General features: G+C 42.3%; 1 protein-coding gene across 10 annotated transcripts in view; it reads right to left on the bottom strand.

The window, feature by feature from the left end:
* The window catches only part of METTL22 (methyltransferase 22, Kin17 lysine), a 625143-nt gene that overhangs the window by 104995 nt on the left and 504824 nt on the right, over positions 1-15324 (bottom strand). The window lies entirely within an intron of this gene.

Raw genomic sequence — 15324 nt, forward strand, 5'->3', positions numbered from 1 at the left:
TCTTTTGAGATGGGTCCCTCTCCGATATTTGGTGATTTTATCTATTCCATAAAACGTGAGCAATGTTGGATCACTATTATGGAACTATCTAAAGTGTTTTGACACACTATGTTTAGTGAACCCATTTTTTATGTTAGCTAGATGTTCATTTATTCTTGTACACGGTTTGTGTGTGGTTCTACCCACATATTGTTTTGGGCGTGGGCATTCTATTACATAGGTGACATACTCGGAGTCGCAAGTTATTAATGGTTTTATTGTGAATTTTTGTTTTGTGACTACAGAATGGAAACTTTAAATTTTTCTTTTGTTACTTTTGGAGGTTTCACATGCCTTGCACCTAGTCCAACAGTGAAAACCTTCCCAATCTAAAAAGTTAGTGACTCTTTTCAGAGGATCCGGGATGTTGGGTTCAATTTTGTTTCTGAGACCTGGGGACCTCTTGTAAATAAATTGGGGTCTGATTGGTACTACTTTCCTTAAATCTCTGTCCTTCATAAGAATGGCCCAATGCTTTTTAAATATTTTTTCCACATCTCTGTATTGCCGATGAAAACTTGTAATGAAGGCTATGTCTCCTCTAAAGGACTTTTTTTTATTTTTGGTCAAGAGAGTTTCTCTATTCATGGCAAGGACTTTTTTCTGACATTTATTTAGTGCCCTAGGTGAATTAGCCTTTCTCTATAAGCCTATTGGTAAGGATAGCTGATTGGGTATTGTAGTCTTTTAGACTGTTGGAATTCCTCCTAATCCTCAAATATTGACCTTTGGGGATGGCTGTGAGCCATTTGGGATGATGACAACTTTGGATGGGCACAGAGCTAATGGTCCCCTTATCCCATTTGGGCTTGAAATTTTAAACCATATCCACGGACATTCCCCTATAAATGATTCAAGACTGATCTGGGAGCCTTCCCATAGCAGTACAATGTCATCAATATATCTTTTGTAAAATTTAAGCCCCTGCCATTCTTGTCCATATATGCTTTATTGTTCCCATTTGTTGAGCACCAGATTGGCCACACTAGGGGCATAATGAGCCCCCATTGCGGCTCCTTTAATCTGACTGTAATATTCACCCTGGAACCAAAAATAATTGCTCCTCATGGCCATCTTGAGCCCTTCTAGTATGTGGTCTATTTGTACATTTTTCAATTGAGATAGATTTTTTAGAGCCCATTTGACTGCTGTAAGCCTATCTTGTTTTTTTATATTTGTGAACAGGGACTCTACGTCCACTGTGACTAGAAAAGTGTTTTGATTAATTTCTAATTTGGAGAGTAATTTAATGAGTTCTCTACTGTCCTATAAAATAGGACCTACCTTGCATGACCAGAAGCTGGAGAAATATGTCTAAATACTCTCCTACCCTTGAATATAGGGAACCAATCTCACTAATGATGAGCCGTCCTGGGGGGTTTTCTTTGGATTTGTGGACCTTTGGAACAATATAAAGGACCAGATTATAGGGGCATGTGGAATGAAATATTTAGCCTCTTTTTTGTCCAAAATTTTATCTCTGGATCCCTTTTTCACCCAATCAGTTAATTCTGCTTTTAATTTAGTTGTAGGATCACTTTTTAATTTCTCGTAAGTGGTGTTATCAGCTAGTAATCTAAGCACCTCTTGGTTATAACTTTTTGTTAGTATAACTCATTTTTTCTAGTTTTTTCATTCCTTCCCATATTCGTGTGTTGTTTTTATGCCTCTTTATTTTTAAGTTCTTTACTTCATCCTGAATCATAATTTTAAATGCTTCAATGAAATGATGTGTGCCTTTTTTCGGGTTGAATACAGAATTGTTTTTAAGTCCACTGCGTACATATTCATCCAAACCTGTCCAATGGGGAACTGAGTGGCTGTCCACAAATGTTTTTCGATGTTTCATTTTCTTGCATATTTTTCGATATCAATAAATGTCTCAAATTTGTCCAGATTTTTATCTGGTGCAAACTTGAGTCCTTGTGCTAGGACCTCCATTTCCTCCCCCAAGAACTGGACCCCTGCTAAATTAAAGGAAAAGTCCAGCCAGAGCTTTTTAGGCTGGGCTTCTCCTATGAGTCACAGGAGTGCAATTAGTTTTGCATCCGTGACCCTTTTTCAGTGGAGAGCGGTCTAACGTTCGCTCTCCGCTGATGTCACTGCCATCAGTCGAGGCAGCGCGTTATCCTGACTTCCAAGTCTGGATCCGCCACCTGCCTTGATTGATGGCAGTCTCAGCGAGCCACTGAGACAGCCTCTCTCCGCCCCTCCACAGCTCAGGGCTCCAGTGAGCGTGGAGAAGCAGAGAGGAGAGATGCTGACTGACAGCAGTTTTCCTCTCGGATATCTTTGAGAACCGAGCCATCGGCGATATTCGGTGGCTCGTTTCTCAGTGCAGAGATGCCGGGGGACAGCTGCAGCATCAGTCTGATTATCCATCCACCAAGGTAAGTATGAATAAAAAAAAATAATAAAAAAACAACCCATTCTTCTCTTTGAAATAACCCTACATTTAATTCTCTCTCTCTCTTTCCCCTTCCTTCTGAGTGGTCTCTATGGTAATATTGGGGTGGTGGGGGTGGGATCATGTAGGGCTCCTTCCAACCCCTCCATTCCCCCTCCTTTTTGGTATTGATTTTGGTGCTGGTCTACCTCTAAAGTTTCACCTATATCCACCCTTTGGTGACCTGGGATTGTAGTGGTTCATATGTGTTTAGAAACTAATTTCCAAACCATAAACAAATATATAAAGTGACCTTGCACCACAGATAATTAATAGTAAATTAGGCTTCTCCCCTCAAAGTGCAAAGTGCTTACTTTCAGTGATTGGGGTATTATGTGATGGGGGTGCTATTATTGGGTGCTATACCAATATGTTTACCATTTGCAATATATTAAACATAAATGAGCATAGGCGATTATAAACACATATTAACCACTTCAGCCCTGGAAGGATTTGCCCCCTTCCTAACCAAGTCATTTTTTTGCAATATGGCACTGCGTCGCTTTAACTGACAATTGCGCGGTCGTGCGACTTTGTGCCGAAACAAAATTAATGTCTTATTTTGCCCACTAATAGAGCTTTCTTTTGGTGGTATTTGATCTCCTCTGTGGTTTTTATTTTTGCACTATAAACAAAAAAAGCAACAATTTTGAAAAAAATACACAAAATTTTGTAATTTTTGCTGTAATAAATATCCCAATTTTTTTCTTTAAAAACAAATTTTTTCCTCAGGTTTAGACCGATATGTATTCTTCTACATATTTTTGGTGAAAAAAAAAAAAATTGCAATAAGCGTATATTGATTGGTTTGCGCAAAAGTTATAGTGTCTATAAAATAGGGGATAGATTTATGTCATTTTTATTATTATTTTTTTTACTAGTAATGGCAGGGATCTGCGATTTTTATCAGGACTGCGACATTGCGTCGAAACAGATCGGACACTTTTGACACTATTTTGGGACCATTGACATTTATACAGCGATCAGAGCTAAAAATAGCCATCGATTACTGTATAAATGTCACTGGCAGGGAAGGGGTTAACACTAGGGGACGATCAAGGGGTTGACTGTGTTCCCTAGGTGTGTTCTAACTGTAGGGGGGCTGGGACTGACTAGAGGAGGAGAGAGATCGGTGTTCATACTTAGTATGAACACACGACCTCTCTCCTCTCCCCTGAGAGAACCGGGATTTGTGTGTTTACACACACAGATCCTGGTTCTCGCTCTGTCACGGTTGATTGCGAGTGCCCGGCGGTCAAAAAAAATAATAAAAAACAGTCCTTCTATTGAAATGGTAATACGATCAGTGAAATAAATAATCAATTCAAAGTCCATATGTCCTTTAGTGATGGAACTCCAATTCATACACCGTCATCAATAACAACTGCTACCCGATGTGTTTGAGTAAAATGACTGCTCACCAAGAAGACATGAACTCTTTAATTAAAAAGAAGGTCAAACAAGCTGGTAATGTGGATCAGTAGACTTGCTTGTAAACCAAAGAGGCATTAGGTAAACCTGTTCAATTGCTTGGTAACACAAATTGCTAATCAGCCAGTCACATGGCAGCAACTCAATGCATTTAATTTAGGCATCTAGATATGGTGAAGACGACTTGCTGAAGTTCAAACCGAGCATCAGAATGGGGAAGAAAGGGGATTTAAAGCAGAACTCCAGGCAAATTATTTTTCATGTGTCCTTGTTGCTGATCTCCTACCTTCGCTAAATATGTCACCCATGTTCTTCTAAGCTCTGTAGTTCCTCTGTAATAGGCTGCTCATCTTGCTGAAAAAATATTACTGCCTGGTGACTTCCTGTTTGTACGACCGCTGGCTGCTAGTCCTCCCGTATCCTCACCCAGCGATCTGACATGCCCAGTTGTAGTCCTCTGAGAGAGAGCAGGGAGGAAGCAGACATGTAGTGGGCGGAGGGGTCTCACAGCCCCTGGTCTGTGCCGCCCATGGAGGAGGTGTCCTCCTTCTCCTCCTGCCAGGCACAGCCCCTCCACTCTGTCCCCACCTCACCGCCTGCCTGCTATCTCTGTGCAGAGCGGGGATTATTATCAGAAATCACTTGTATGACACAGCGGGGATCTCTACAAGTCCCATAAGGCATAGCAAGACTCTGACAGCCACAAGCATGACACCTAGAGGCAGAGGCATGATAGGACTTGTAGTTTTGCAACAGCTGGAGGTCCACTAATTGCATATCCCTGCTATATACAATACTTGACACAGCGAGAGATCCCCGCTGTGTCATACAAGTGATTTCTGATAATAATCCCTGACATTCGGCCCCCCGGTCTATGCCGCCCATGGAGGTGTCCTCCTCCTCCTCTCTGTTCCTGCCAGTCACAGCCCCTTCATTCTGTCCCTGCCGCACCCCCCCCCCCGCCTGCTATCTCCATGCAGAACGGGGATTATTATTATTAGAAATCACTTGTATGACGAAGCGGGGGATCTTCCGTTGTGTCAGGTATTGTATACGAGAACACCGATCGCTGATGTCCAGCCTCCTGCCGTTATTGGAACAGTGCACTGTCAAGCACAATACCGGTGGGAGGCAGGACATCAGCGATCTGTGTTCTCATATACAATACCTGACACAGTGGGAGATCCCCACTTTGTCATACAAGTGAATTCTGGCAATAATCCCCACTCTACACTGGTGGTCCCTGACATTCGGCACTGGTGGTCCCTGACCTGTGCCACTGGTGGTCCCTGACACATGCGGCACTGGTGGTCTTTGACAAATGCGGCACTGGTGGTCCCTGACATGGGGCACTGGTGGTCCCTGAGATTCGGCACTGGTGGACGCTGACATGTTGCACTGGTTTGCATTTATATTAAATGCATTAAATTATTATTATATTAATATGCATTTATATTAAAATGCTTTGCATTTATAAGGCTGTCACCTATCATACCGTGTGTTACTAAGTAGCATGGCTTGCTGGCTGCAGATTGAGGGGTGTGATTTATGTTGAAGTGGGTGAGTTTACATTTACATGTACAAGCCTAATGTATCTCCCACATTCACTCCAATTCCAAGGATTCATGAGAAATGTAGTCTGATTACAGTTTAGAGAGAGAGAAGAGGATATGATGCAATCACTGTTCTAAGGGATCCTCCCTGCCAGAATACAGGCTGCATTTTTTTGAATCACAGAGCTGACGTCCTGAAAATTCAGACACCTTTTAAATGGTAAGAAATTTCACAAATGTAATAACCGTTTAGTGTTTTGTGTGGGGGGTATTCTAATAGGGGATTTTTTCAAAATCCCAGAGTTCTGCATTAACTGACTTTGAAAGTGGTATGTTGCTGGTGCCAGATGGGCTGGTCTGAGTATTTCAAACTGCGGATTTCCCGGGATTTTTACACACACAACCATCTCTAGGGTTACAGAGAATGGTCTGAAAAAGAGAAAATATCCAGTGAGAGGCAGATGTGTGGAAAAAAATGCCTTGTTGATGTCAGAGGTCAGATAAGAATGGGCAGACTGGTTCTAGATGATGGAAAGGCAACAGTAATTCAAATAACCACCCGTTACAACCAAGATATGCAGAGTACGATCTCTGATTGCACAACTTGAAGCAGATAGGCTACAACAGCAGAAGACCAGACCGGGTGCCACTCCTGACAGCTAAGAACAGGAAATTGAGGCCTACAATTTGCAAAGGCTTACTAAAATTGGACAATAGAAGATCGGAAAAACAATGCCTGGTCTGATGAGTCTTGATTTCAGCTGTGACATTCAGATGGTAGGGTCAGAATTTAGCATAAACATGAAAGCATGGATCCATTCTGCCTTAAATTAATGGTTCAGGCTGGTGGGGGATATTTTCTTGGCACACTTTGGGCCACTTAGTACCAATTGAGCATTGTTTATACACCATGGCTTACCTTATTGTATTGTTGCTGACCATGTTCATCCCTTTAGGACTACATTGTACCAATCTTCTGATGGCAACATCCAGCAGGATAATGCGCCATGTCACAAAGCTCAAATCATCTCATCACTGGTTTCTTGAACATGACAATGTCCTCCACAGTCACCACATCTCAATCCAATAGAGCACTTTTGGGATGCGATGGAACATGAGATTGGCAGCAACTGCGTGATGCTATCATGTATCATCAAAAATCTCTGAGGAATGTTTCCAACACCATGTTGAATCTATGCCACAAAGTAGTAAGGCAGTCCTTAAGGCAAAACGGGGTCCAACCTGGTACTAGCAAGATGTACCTAATAAAGTGACCGGTGAGTATATACAGTTCGGTCCATATATATTTGGACACAGGCACAATTCTAGTTTTATTCAGGTATTTACCACATATTCAAGCTATAGTTATATAATATGATATGAAAGTGCACACTCTCAGGTTTAATTTGAGGGTATGTACATCCAAATCAGAGAAAGGGTTTAGGAATACAGCTCAAGAATAGCCCTCCCCTCTTTTTGAAGGCACCAAAAGTAATCAGACAATTGAATCAAAAGCTGTTTCATGGACAGGTGTAGGCTACTCCATTATTTCTTCATCAATTAAGCAGGTAAAAGATCTGGATTTGATTCTAAGTGTGGTATTTGCATTTGGAATCTATTGCTATGAACCTACATCCTGCGTTTAAAGGAGCTGTTCATACAAGTGAAACAGGCCATTGTAAGGCTTTAAAAATGAAACAAACCCATAAGAGAGATAGCAGCAGCATTAGGAGTGGCCAAATCAACAGTTTGGTACATTCTGAGGAAAGAAGAATGCACTGGTGAGCTCAGCAACATAAAAAGGCCTGGATGCCCACAGAAGACAACGGTGGTGGATGATCGCAGGATCCTCTCTATGACAAAGAAAAACCCATTCACAACATCCAGACAAGTGACAGATACTCTCCAGGTGGTGGGCGTATCATTGTCAAAGTCTACAATCAAGAGAAGACTTCACAAGAGCAAATACAGAGGGTTGACCACAAGGTGCAAACCATTCATAATACTGAAGAATAGAAAAGCCAGATTAGACTTTTCCAAAAAAACATCTAAAAAAGCCAGACCAGTTCTGGAAAAGCATTCTTTGGACAGATGAAACTAAGATTATACTGTACCAGAATGACGGGAAGAAAAAAGTGTGGAGAAGGAAACAGCTCATGATCCAAAGCACACCACATCATCTGTAAAACATGGTGGAGGCAGTGTGATTGCATGGAAATGCATGGCTTCCAGTGGCACTGGGTCATTGGTGTTTATTGATGATGATGACAAGACAGAAGCAGCCGGATTAATTCTACAGTGTTTAAAGATATACTGTTAGCCCAGATTCAGCCAAATGCAGCAAATTGATTGGACGACACTTCACAGTATAGATGGACAATGATCCAAAACACATTGCAAAAAGCAACCCAGGAGCTGCAATGGCCGAGTCAATCACCTGATCTAAAACCACTTGAGCATGCATTTCACTTGCTGAAGGCAAAACTAAAGGCAGAAAGATCCACAAAGGACAACAGAAGACAGCTGCAGTTAGAGCCTTGCAAAGCATCAGAAAGGAGGAAACCCAGTCTTTGATCATGTCCATAGGTTCCAGACTTCAGGCAGTCATTGCCAGTAAAGGATTCACAAGAAAATATATAAAAAATTAACATTTTATTTATGATTATATTCATTTGTCAGATTATGTGTATAAAAATGTTTGCAGTTCCTAAAATTTGTACTTGATATTTATATTCAATCCCATGAATTAAAAAAGGGGGGAAAAAAAAAAGGGGGGCGCATGCGCGGCGTGATGCAGGACAGCCGCTCTCCTTAACAGCTCTGCCAGCCATGGAGACAAAAGGAACAATCTGCAGGGCTAAATTGTAGTTTTCACACCCAATTTCAACCAGCACCCCTGCAGGACACCCTTGTGTATGCCATCGGGCAAAAGGGCACGTGGTCTCCAATCACAGCACTCCCTAACCACCTATTTACTGTGCACAAACGACAAGATCAGGTTGTCTCAAGATGGCGCCTGCTTCTCTCCTCAGACTCCACAGTCTCCTGCTGCCTCGTGATCCTCCAGAGAAAGCTACCGCACAGCAGAGTAAGTACCCCTCTTAACTCACAAAAGCAGATCTAGAGGCTAGCCTGTCAGCTATATATGAGAAACTAGCTAACAAGATACAATCTGAGTTGCATAAAACAACTAGCACTCTTAAACATGAAATAGCCTCTCTGGCAGGGTGCACAGATATACTGGAGACCAAACATGATGAACTATCTCTAGCACACAATGATCTTAGAAAGGACTTTGAACTGTTAACTGAAAATCACTTCTATCTTTAATCTCAGATTGAGGATTTAGACAACATAAATCACAGAAACAACTTACGGATTCATGGAATCCCTGAATCAGTCACTGAACTGATCCCTGCTGTGTCTAAATTGTTCCAAAACCTCCTCCCTGAGACGCCACCATCTTCATTTATTTGTGACAGAATCCACAGGGCCCTCCGCCCTAAACCATCCCCAGATAAGTCCCCTGCATGATATTTAGTGGGAATGCTTTAGCAGTTCCACTATTGTTATTCGATTTTATTTATTTTTATTCTTTAATTTTATTCCGTACGTTTTTTGGCTCTGCGTAACTTCTGCATACTTTCAGCTATTAAAACCATTCAACTATTAAAATGTTCGTCTCTTTCAGCTGATGATGGGACTTTTCCAACTTTTTTTCTACCATTTATACTTTTTAAAATATTAAGCTTTTTATCACTTTTTTTAACATTGAAGTCAATGGGAGCATGTTTCAGATACTTAAAATCTTCTTCCACTCCCAAAAGTTTCAGATCCTTCATACTTTCACCTACAGACGCCAAACAAACTTTAAAATGTTCACAAAATATTCAGCTATCTGGCTATATCTTTTCAGTTTGATATCTTTTACAGTTTTTGTGAAAAAGCTTTTTGTTTAGAGGTCATTTCAGGAAATTTTAGCCATTAATCAGAGTGTACTGTGTTTGTTTTGTTGCCATGGTTACCAAAGCTTCTGTTATACACAGGGGGGGAGGTGGCTGGAGCATCTCAGCTCTGATTACAGAGCCCGGGGGAGGGGACAGACACACCATGTACGGATTTATAATAGAGGAATATGATGGGGCAGTTTTGATGGGGCAATTCTGATGGGGCAGTTTTGATGGTGGCAATATGATGGGACAGTTTTGATGGGATAGTTCTGATGGGGCAGTTTTGATGGTGGCAATATGATGGGGCAGTTTTGATGGTGGCAATATGATGGGGCAGTTTTGATAGGGCAATTCTGATGGGGCAGTTTTGATGGGGCAATTCTGATGGGGCAGTTTTGATGGTGGCAATATGATGGGGCAGTTTTGATGGGGACAATTTTAATGGAGCAGTTTTAAAGGTGGCAATATGATGGGGCAGTTTTGATGGGGGCAGTTTTGATGGTGGCAATATGATGGGGCAGTTTTGATGGTGGCAATATGATGGGGCAGTTTTGATGGGGCAATTCTGATGGGGCAGTTTTGATGGTGGCAATATGATGGGGCAATTCTGATGGGGCAGTTTTGATGGCAATATGATGGGGGCAGTTTTGATGGCGGCCGTTTTAGCAATTCAGCTATTCAGCATTCCCACGCATTTTCCACAGGAAATGCATTTTCTAGTTTTCATTATTATTTAATTTTATTCCGTACGTTTTTTGGCTCTGCGTAACTTCTGCATGCTGTTAGCTATTAAAACCATTCAACTATTAAAATGTTCATCTCTTTCAGCTGATGATGGGACTTTTTCAACTTTTTTTCTACCATTTATACTTTTCAAAATATTAAGCTTTTTATCACTTTTTTTAACATTGAAGTCAATGGGAGCATGCTTCAGATCCCTAAAATCTTCTTCCGCTCCCAAAAGTTTCAGCTCCTTCATACTTTCACCTACAGACGCCAAACAAACTTTAAAATGTTCACAAAATATTCAGCTATCTGGCTATATCTTTTCAGTTTGATATCTTTACAGTTTTTGTGAAAATGCTTTTTTATTTAGAGGTCATTTCGGGAAATTTTAGCCATTAATCAGAGTGTACTGTGTTGCTTTTGTTGCCATGGTTACCAAAGCTTCTGTTATACGCAGGGGGGGAGGTGGCTGGAGCATCTCAGCTCTGATTACAGAGCCCAGGGGAGGGGACAGACACACCATGTACGGATTTATAATAGAGGAATATGATGGGGAAGTTTTGATGGGGCAATTATGATGGGGCAGTTTTGATGGTGGCAATATGATGGGGCAGTTTTGATGGGGCAATTCTGATGGGGCAGTTTTGATGGTGGCAATATGATGGGGCAGTTTTGATGGGGCAATTCTGATGGGGCAGTTTTGATGGGGCAATTCTGATGGGGCAGTTTTGATGGTGGCAATATGATGGGGCAGTTTTGATGGGGGCAGTTTTCATGGGGCAATTCTGATGGGGCAATTTTGATGGTGGCAATATGATGGGTCAGTTTTGATGGGGCAATTCTGATGGGGCAGTTATGATGGTGGCAATATGATGGGTCAGTTATGATGGTGGCAATATGATGGGTCAGTTTTGATGGTGGCAATATGATGGGGCAGTTTTGATGGGGCAATTCTCATGGGGCAGTTTTGATGGTGGCAATATGATGGGGCAGTTTTGATGGGGACAATTTTGATGGGGCATATCTGATGGGGGGCAGTTTTGATGATGGCCGTTTTAGCAATTCAGCTATTCAGCATTCCCAAGTATTTTCTCCAGGAAATGCATTTTCTAGTATTCTATGCGTGAAGGATTTTATTACAAAGGAAAATATACTAAGAGCCTACAGAAACACACATCCTCGTACTGGATGGCACAAAGATCCCAATATTCCCAGATATATCACAGGCCACTCTTGAAAGAAGATGCAAAATGAGGGAAATAACATCCGTCTTGCAGTCTGCTCAATAAGATACAGATGGGGATTTCCATTCAAACTGACGGTCCCCCACAATGGCACCACATACAGAGTTTTCAATGTCGCAGAAGGCAAAGATCTGCTGGTCAAATTAGGATTGCTAGATCCGGAATCAAATCCAAGACCTTCATCCACTCCACAATCATCACCTATTTGGGCTACCCCTTCCTCGAGATGTGATCAAAGAAGATTGAGACAATCCTTCAGAAATATAATCCCATAAAAGGACAATTTATATAAGTTTGAATCTGGAGAACTTTCTTTAATATACTTCCACACCACTATATGGATAAAGTAGTATCAAAATGGGCAGTTTTAATGGACCACAGAGAGAGATTAATCTTTTTTTTTTGTTTTTTGTTTTTGTGTGTGTTTTATAATCGCTTAATATTCTTCTCTCTCCAGCCTGACTACCACACAGCCCGATATGCAATTTTTCATAGTTTTTTTCTCTCTTTAACCAATTCCATACAGGGTATTTTCACCCCCTTCCTGCCCAAGCCAATTTTCAGCTTTCAGTGCTGTTGCACTTTGAATAATTGCGCGGTCATACTACACTGTACCCAAATGAAATTTTTATCATTTTTTCCCCACTAATAGAGCTTTCTTTTGGTGGTATTTGATCACCCCTGCGGTTCTTATTCCTTGTGCTATAAACAAAACAATAGTGACAAGTTTGAAAAAATACACAATATTTTTTACTTTTTGCTATAATAAGTATCCAAATTTTTTTTTTTTTTTTTAAATTTTTTCCTAAGTTTAGGCCAATATGTATTCTTCTACATATTTTTGGTAAAAAATATCGCAATAAGCGTATATTTATTGGTTTGCGCAAAAGTTATAGTGTCTACAAAATAAGGGGATAGATTTATAGCATTTTTATTATTATTTTTTTTTACTAGCAATGGCAGCGATCTGCGATTTTTATCATGACTGCGACATTGCGGCGGACACATCGGACAATTTTGACACATTTTTGGGACCATTCACATTTATACAGCAAACCGTGCTATAAAAATGCATTGATTACTGTATAAATGTGACTGGCAATGAAGGGGTTAACCAGGAGGGGGCGCTGTAGGGGTTAATGTGTTGCTAGGGAGTGATTCTAACTGTGGGGGGAGGGGATTCACAAGGGGAGGAGACCGATCGGTGTTCCTCTGTACAAGGAACACACCATCGGTCTCCTCCAATCTGACAGGACGTGGATCTGTGTGTTTACACACACAGATCCACGGTCCTGCTCGGTTACCGGGCAATCGCGGGTGCCCGGCGGACATCACGGCCGCCGGGCACACGCACCGGGACCCGAGTGATGCGGCGGGTGCGTGCGCCCCCTGGGCTGCCTGGAAGGCTGCGCCGTCATATGACGACGGCCCAGAACAACAGCTGCACCGTCCCGCCGTCATATGACGGCGGGCGAGCAGCAAGTGGTTAAAGGGAAGGAGAAAGGAAAGGAGGGAAAAAAGAAATAAAAAATTCAGTTGCAAAAAGATTTATATAAATGCTGAGTCTCTCCGCCTCCGCTTGTTTGATCCCCAACTCACTTTTGGAACCCATTCATGGATCAGATAGCACAGATTTTTGTCCTTCTGACCATACAACTTTTGGTTTATTTTGACACGGCTCCCCAAGTGAGTAATGAACAATATGGTCCAAGTTTAAATGTTTTAAGGTCAAGCTAGTACATTCAGTTTGACCCCCTGTATTTGAGTTATTAATTTCTAAAATTTTATTTCAGGTTTTGCAACATATTGTTACTCTAAGGCCGGGTTTACACTGGTACGACAGGACAGTAGTACGAATTTGGATCCGACTTTTCCCTGCGACTTGAAGTCGGACATGCGTCCGACTTCAATGAACAGGGATCCGACTTTGATCCCCGACAATATCAGGCACTGGTATGAATCTTTAGGGGGAACTCCACGCAAAATTTAAAAAAAAAGGCATGGGTTCCCCATCAAAGAGCATACCAGGCCCTTCAGTCTAGTATGGATTTTAAGGGGAACCCCAATGCCGAAAAAAACGGCGTGGGGACCCAAAATCCATACTGGACCCCCTATCCGAGCACACACCCTGGCAGGTCAGGAAAGGGAGGTGGGGATGAGTGGCCCTCTCCCTCCTGAACCGTACCAGGCCGCATGCCCTCAACATGGGGGGTGGGTGCTTTGAGGCAGGGGGGCCCTGTGCCCCCACCCCAAAGCACCTTGTCCCAATATTGATGAGGACAAGGGCCTCTTCCCAACAACTGTTTGGTTGTCGGGGTCTGTGGGCAGGGGGCTTATCGGAATCTGGAAGCCCCCTTTAACAAGAGGGCCCCCAGATTCTGGCCACCCACCCTATGTGAATAAATATGGGGTACATTGTACTCCTACCCATTCACCAAAAAAAAAATGTCAAAAATAAAACACATTACACAGGTTTTTAAAGTAATTTATTAAGGCAGCTCCATCGTCTCTTCTGATTTCCTCTCCCCTCTCCAGCTCTTCTGCCTCCTCCACCAACGGGCCTTCCACGCTCATGTCTTCTAGACCTCTCCGGTTCTTCTCCCTCTGTCTGCTGTCTGCTCAGCTATCTTCTCGCTGTTTTGCTCGCTCTTTTGCCCGGACTTCTCTGCTGTCTTCTCCCTCTGTTCTTCTTCCGATGTTGACTCAACGCTCTCTCTCACTCTAATGCCAGGTGCGCGGTGTGCCACTACATATATTGGCATAGGGCAGGGCCACCGTGTGATGTCATCCAAAGGCCCCGCCCATTATGACATCACCGCCCAAGGCATGATGGGTGGTGACGTCATAAGAGGTGTGCCTCTGGTGACCCCGCCCCATGCCAATATGAGTAGTGGCACACTGCGCACTCAGCATTAGAGCGGGAGAGAGCGTTGAGTCAACATCGGAAGAAGAACAGAGGAAGAAGACAGCAGAGAAGACCAGGAAAAAGAGTGAGCAAAAGTGCGAGAAGATAGCGGAGAAGACCCGGACAGCGAGAGAAGACAGCAGACAGAGGGAGAAGAACCAGAGATGGGAGAAGAACCAGAGGCAGAAGACGTCAGTGGAGGACAAAGAGGGGCCGGAGAGGGGAGAACAGATCGGAAGAGACACAGGAGCTGCCTACAAAATTACTTTAAAAACATGTGTGATGTGTTTAATTTTTGACACTTTTTTAGGCGAATGGGTAAGGGTACATTATACCCCATACTCATTCACATAGGGTGGGGGGCTGGGATCTGGGAGCCCCCTAGTTAAAGGGGGCTTCCAGATTCCAATAAGCCCCCTTCCCGCAGACCCCGAAACCAATGGCCAGGGTTGTCGGGAAGAGGCCCTTGTCCTCATCACTGAAAATTATAAACACATATATACCGCGCTGTCTATAAAAGAAATCAAACAAAAATTAAAAAACTAAAGCAGCCAACACAGCAGTGGAAAAAGTTGCAAAAATGACAAATCAGGTGAAATGTGCAGTGCTTATGTGATCATATAAACCATAACAAATAATATGAGTACAAAAAAAGTGAATAATAAATGATGAGCTCAAACATACTCCAAGCAGTTCTCTATTATGACATGTGATGTTTATAAATAGAGGAACTTGGACGTGTGATGTCCAAAAAAAGTCAGTGACTAACTTCAATCATGTGTGATGATAATCCTCAACCACATGTGGATATGATATAGTGACAGTCTTTAACTTCAAATATGTATGATGTAATAACAGTTGATAGTAGATCCACCACCAAAGACACCAGAAGCAGCTTACCAGAGGGATTGAACTCAAATAGGTGTACACCTAGTGAGTCAATCAAGCTTTGTGGTATAATATACCAAGGGGATCAGATGCTCTATCCAGATATGACCTCCAAACAGTTGTAAGGCATGGATGGGGGATC

This window comes from Aquarana catesbeiana, linkage group LG06, assembly GCF_042186555.1.
Source record: "Aquarana catesbeiana isolate 2022-GZ linkage group LG06, ASM4218655v1, whole genome shotgun sequence".
Taxonomy (NCBI): domain Eukaryota; kingdom Metazoa; phylum Chordata; class Amphibia; order Anura; family Ranidae; genus Aquarana; species Aquarana catesbeiana.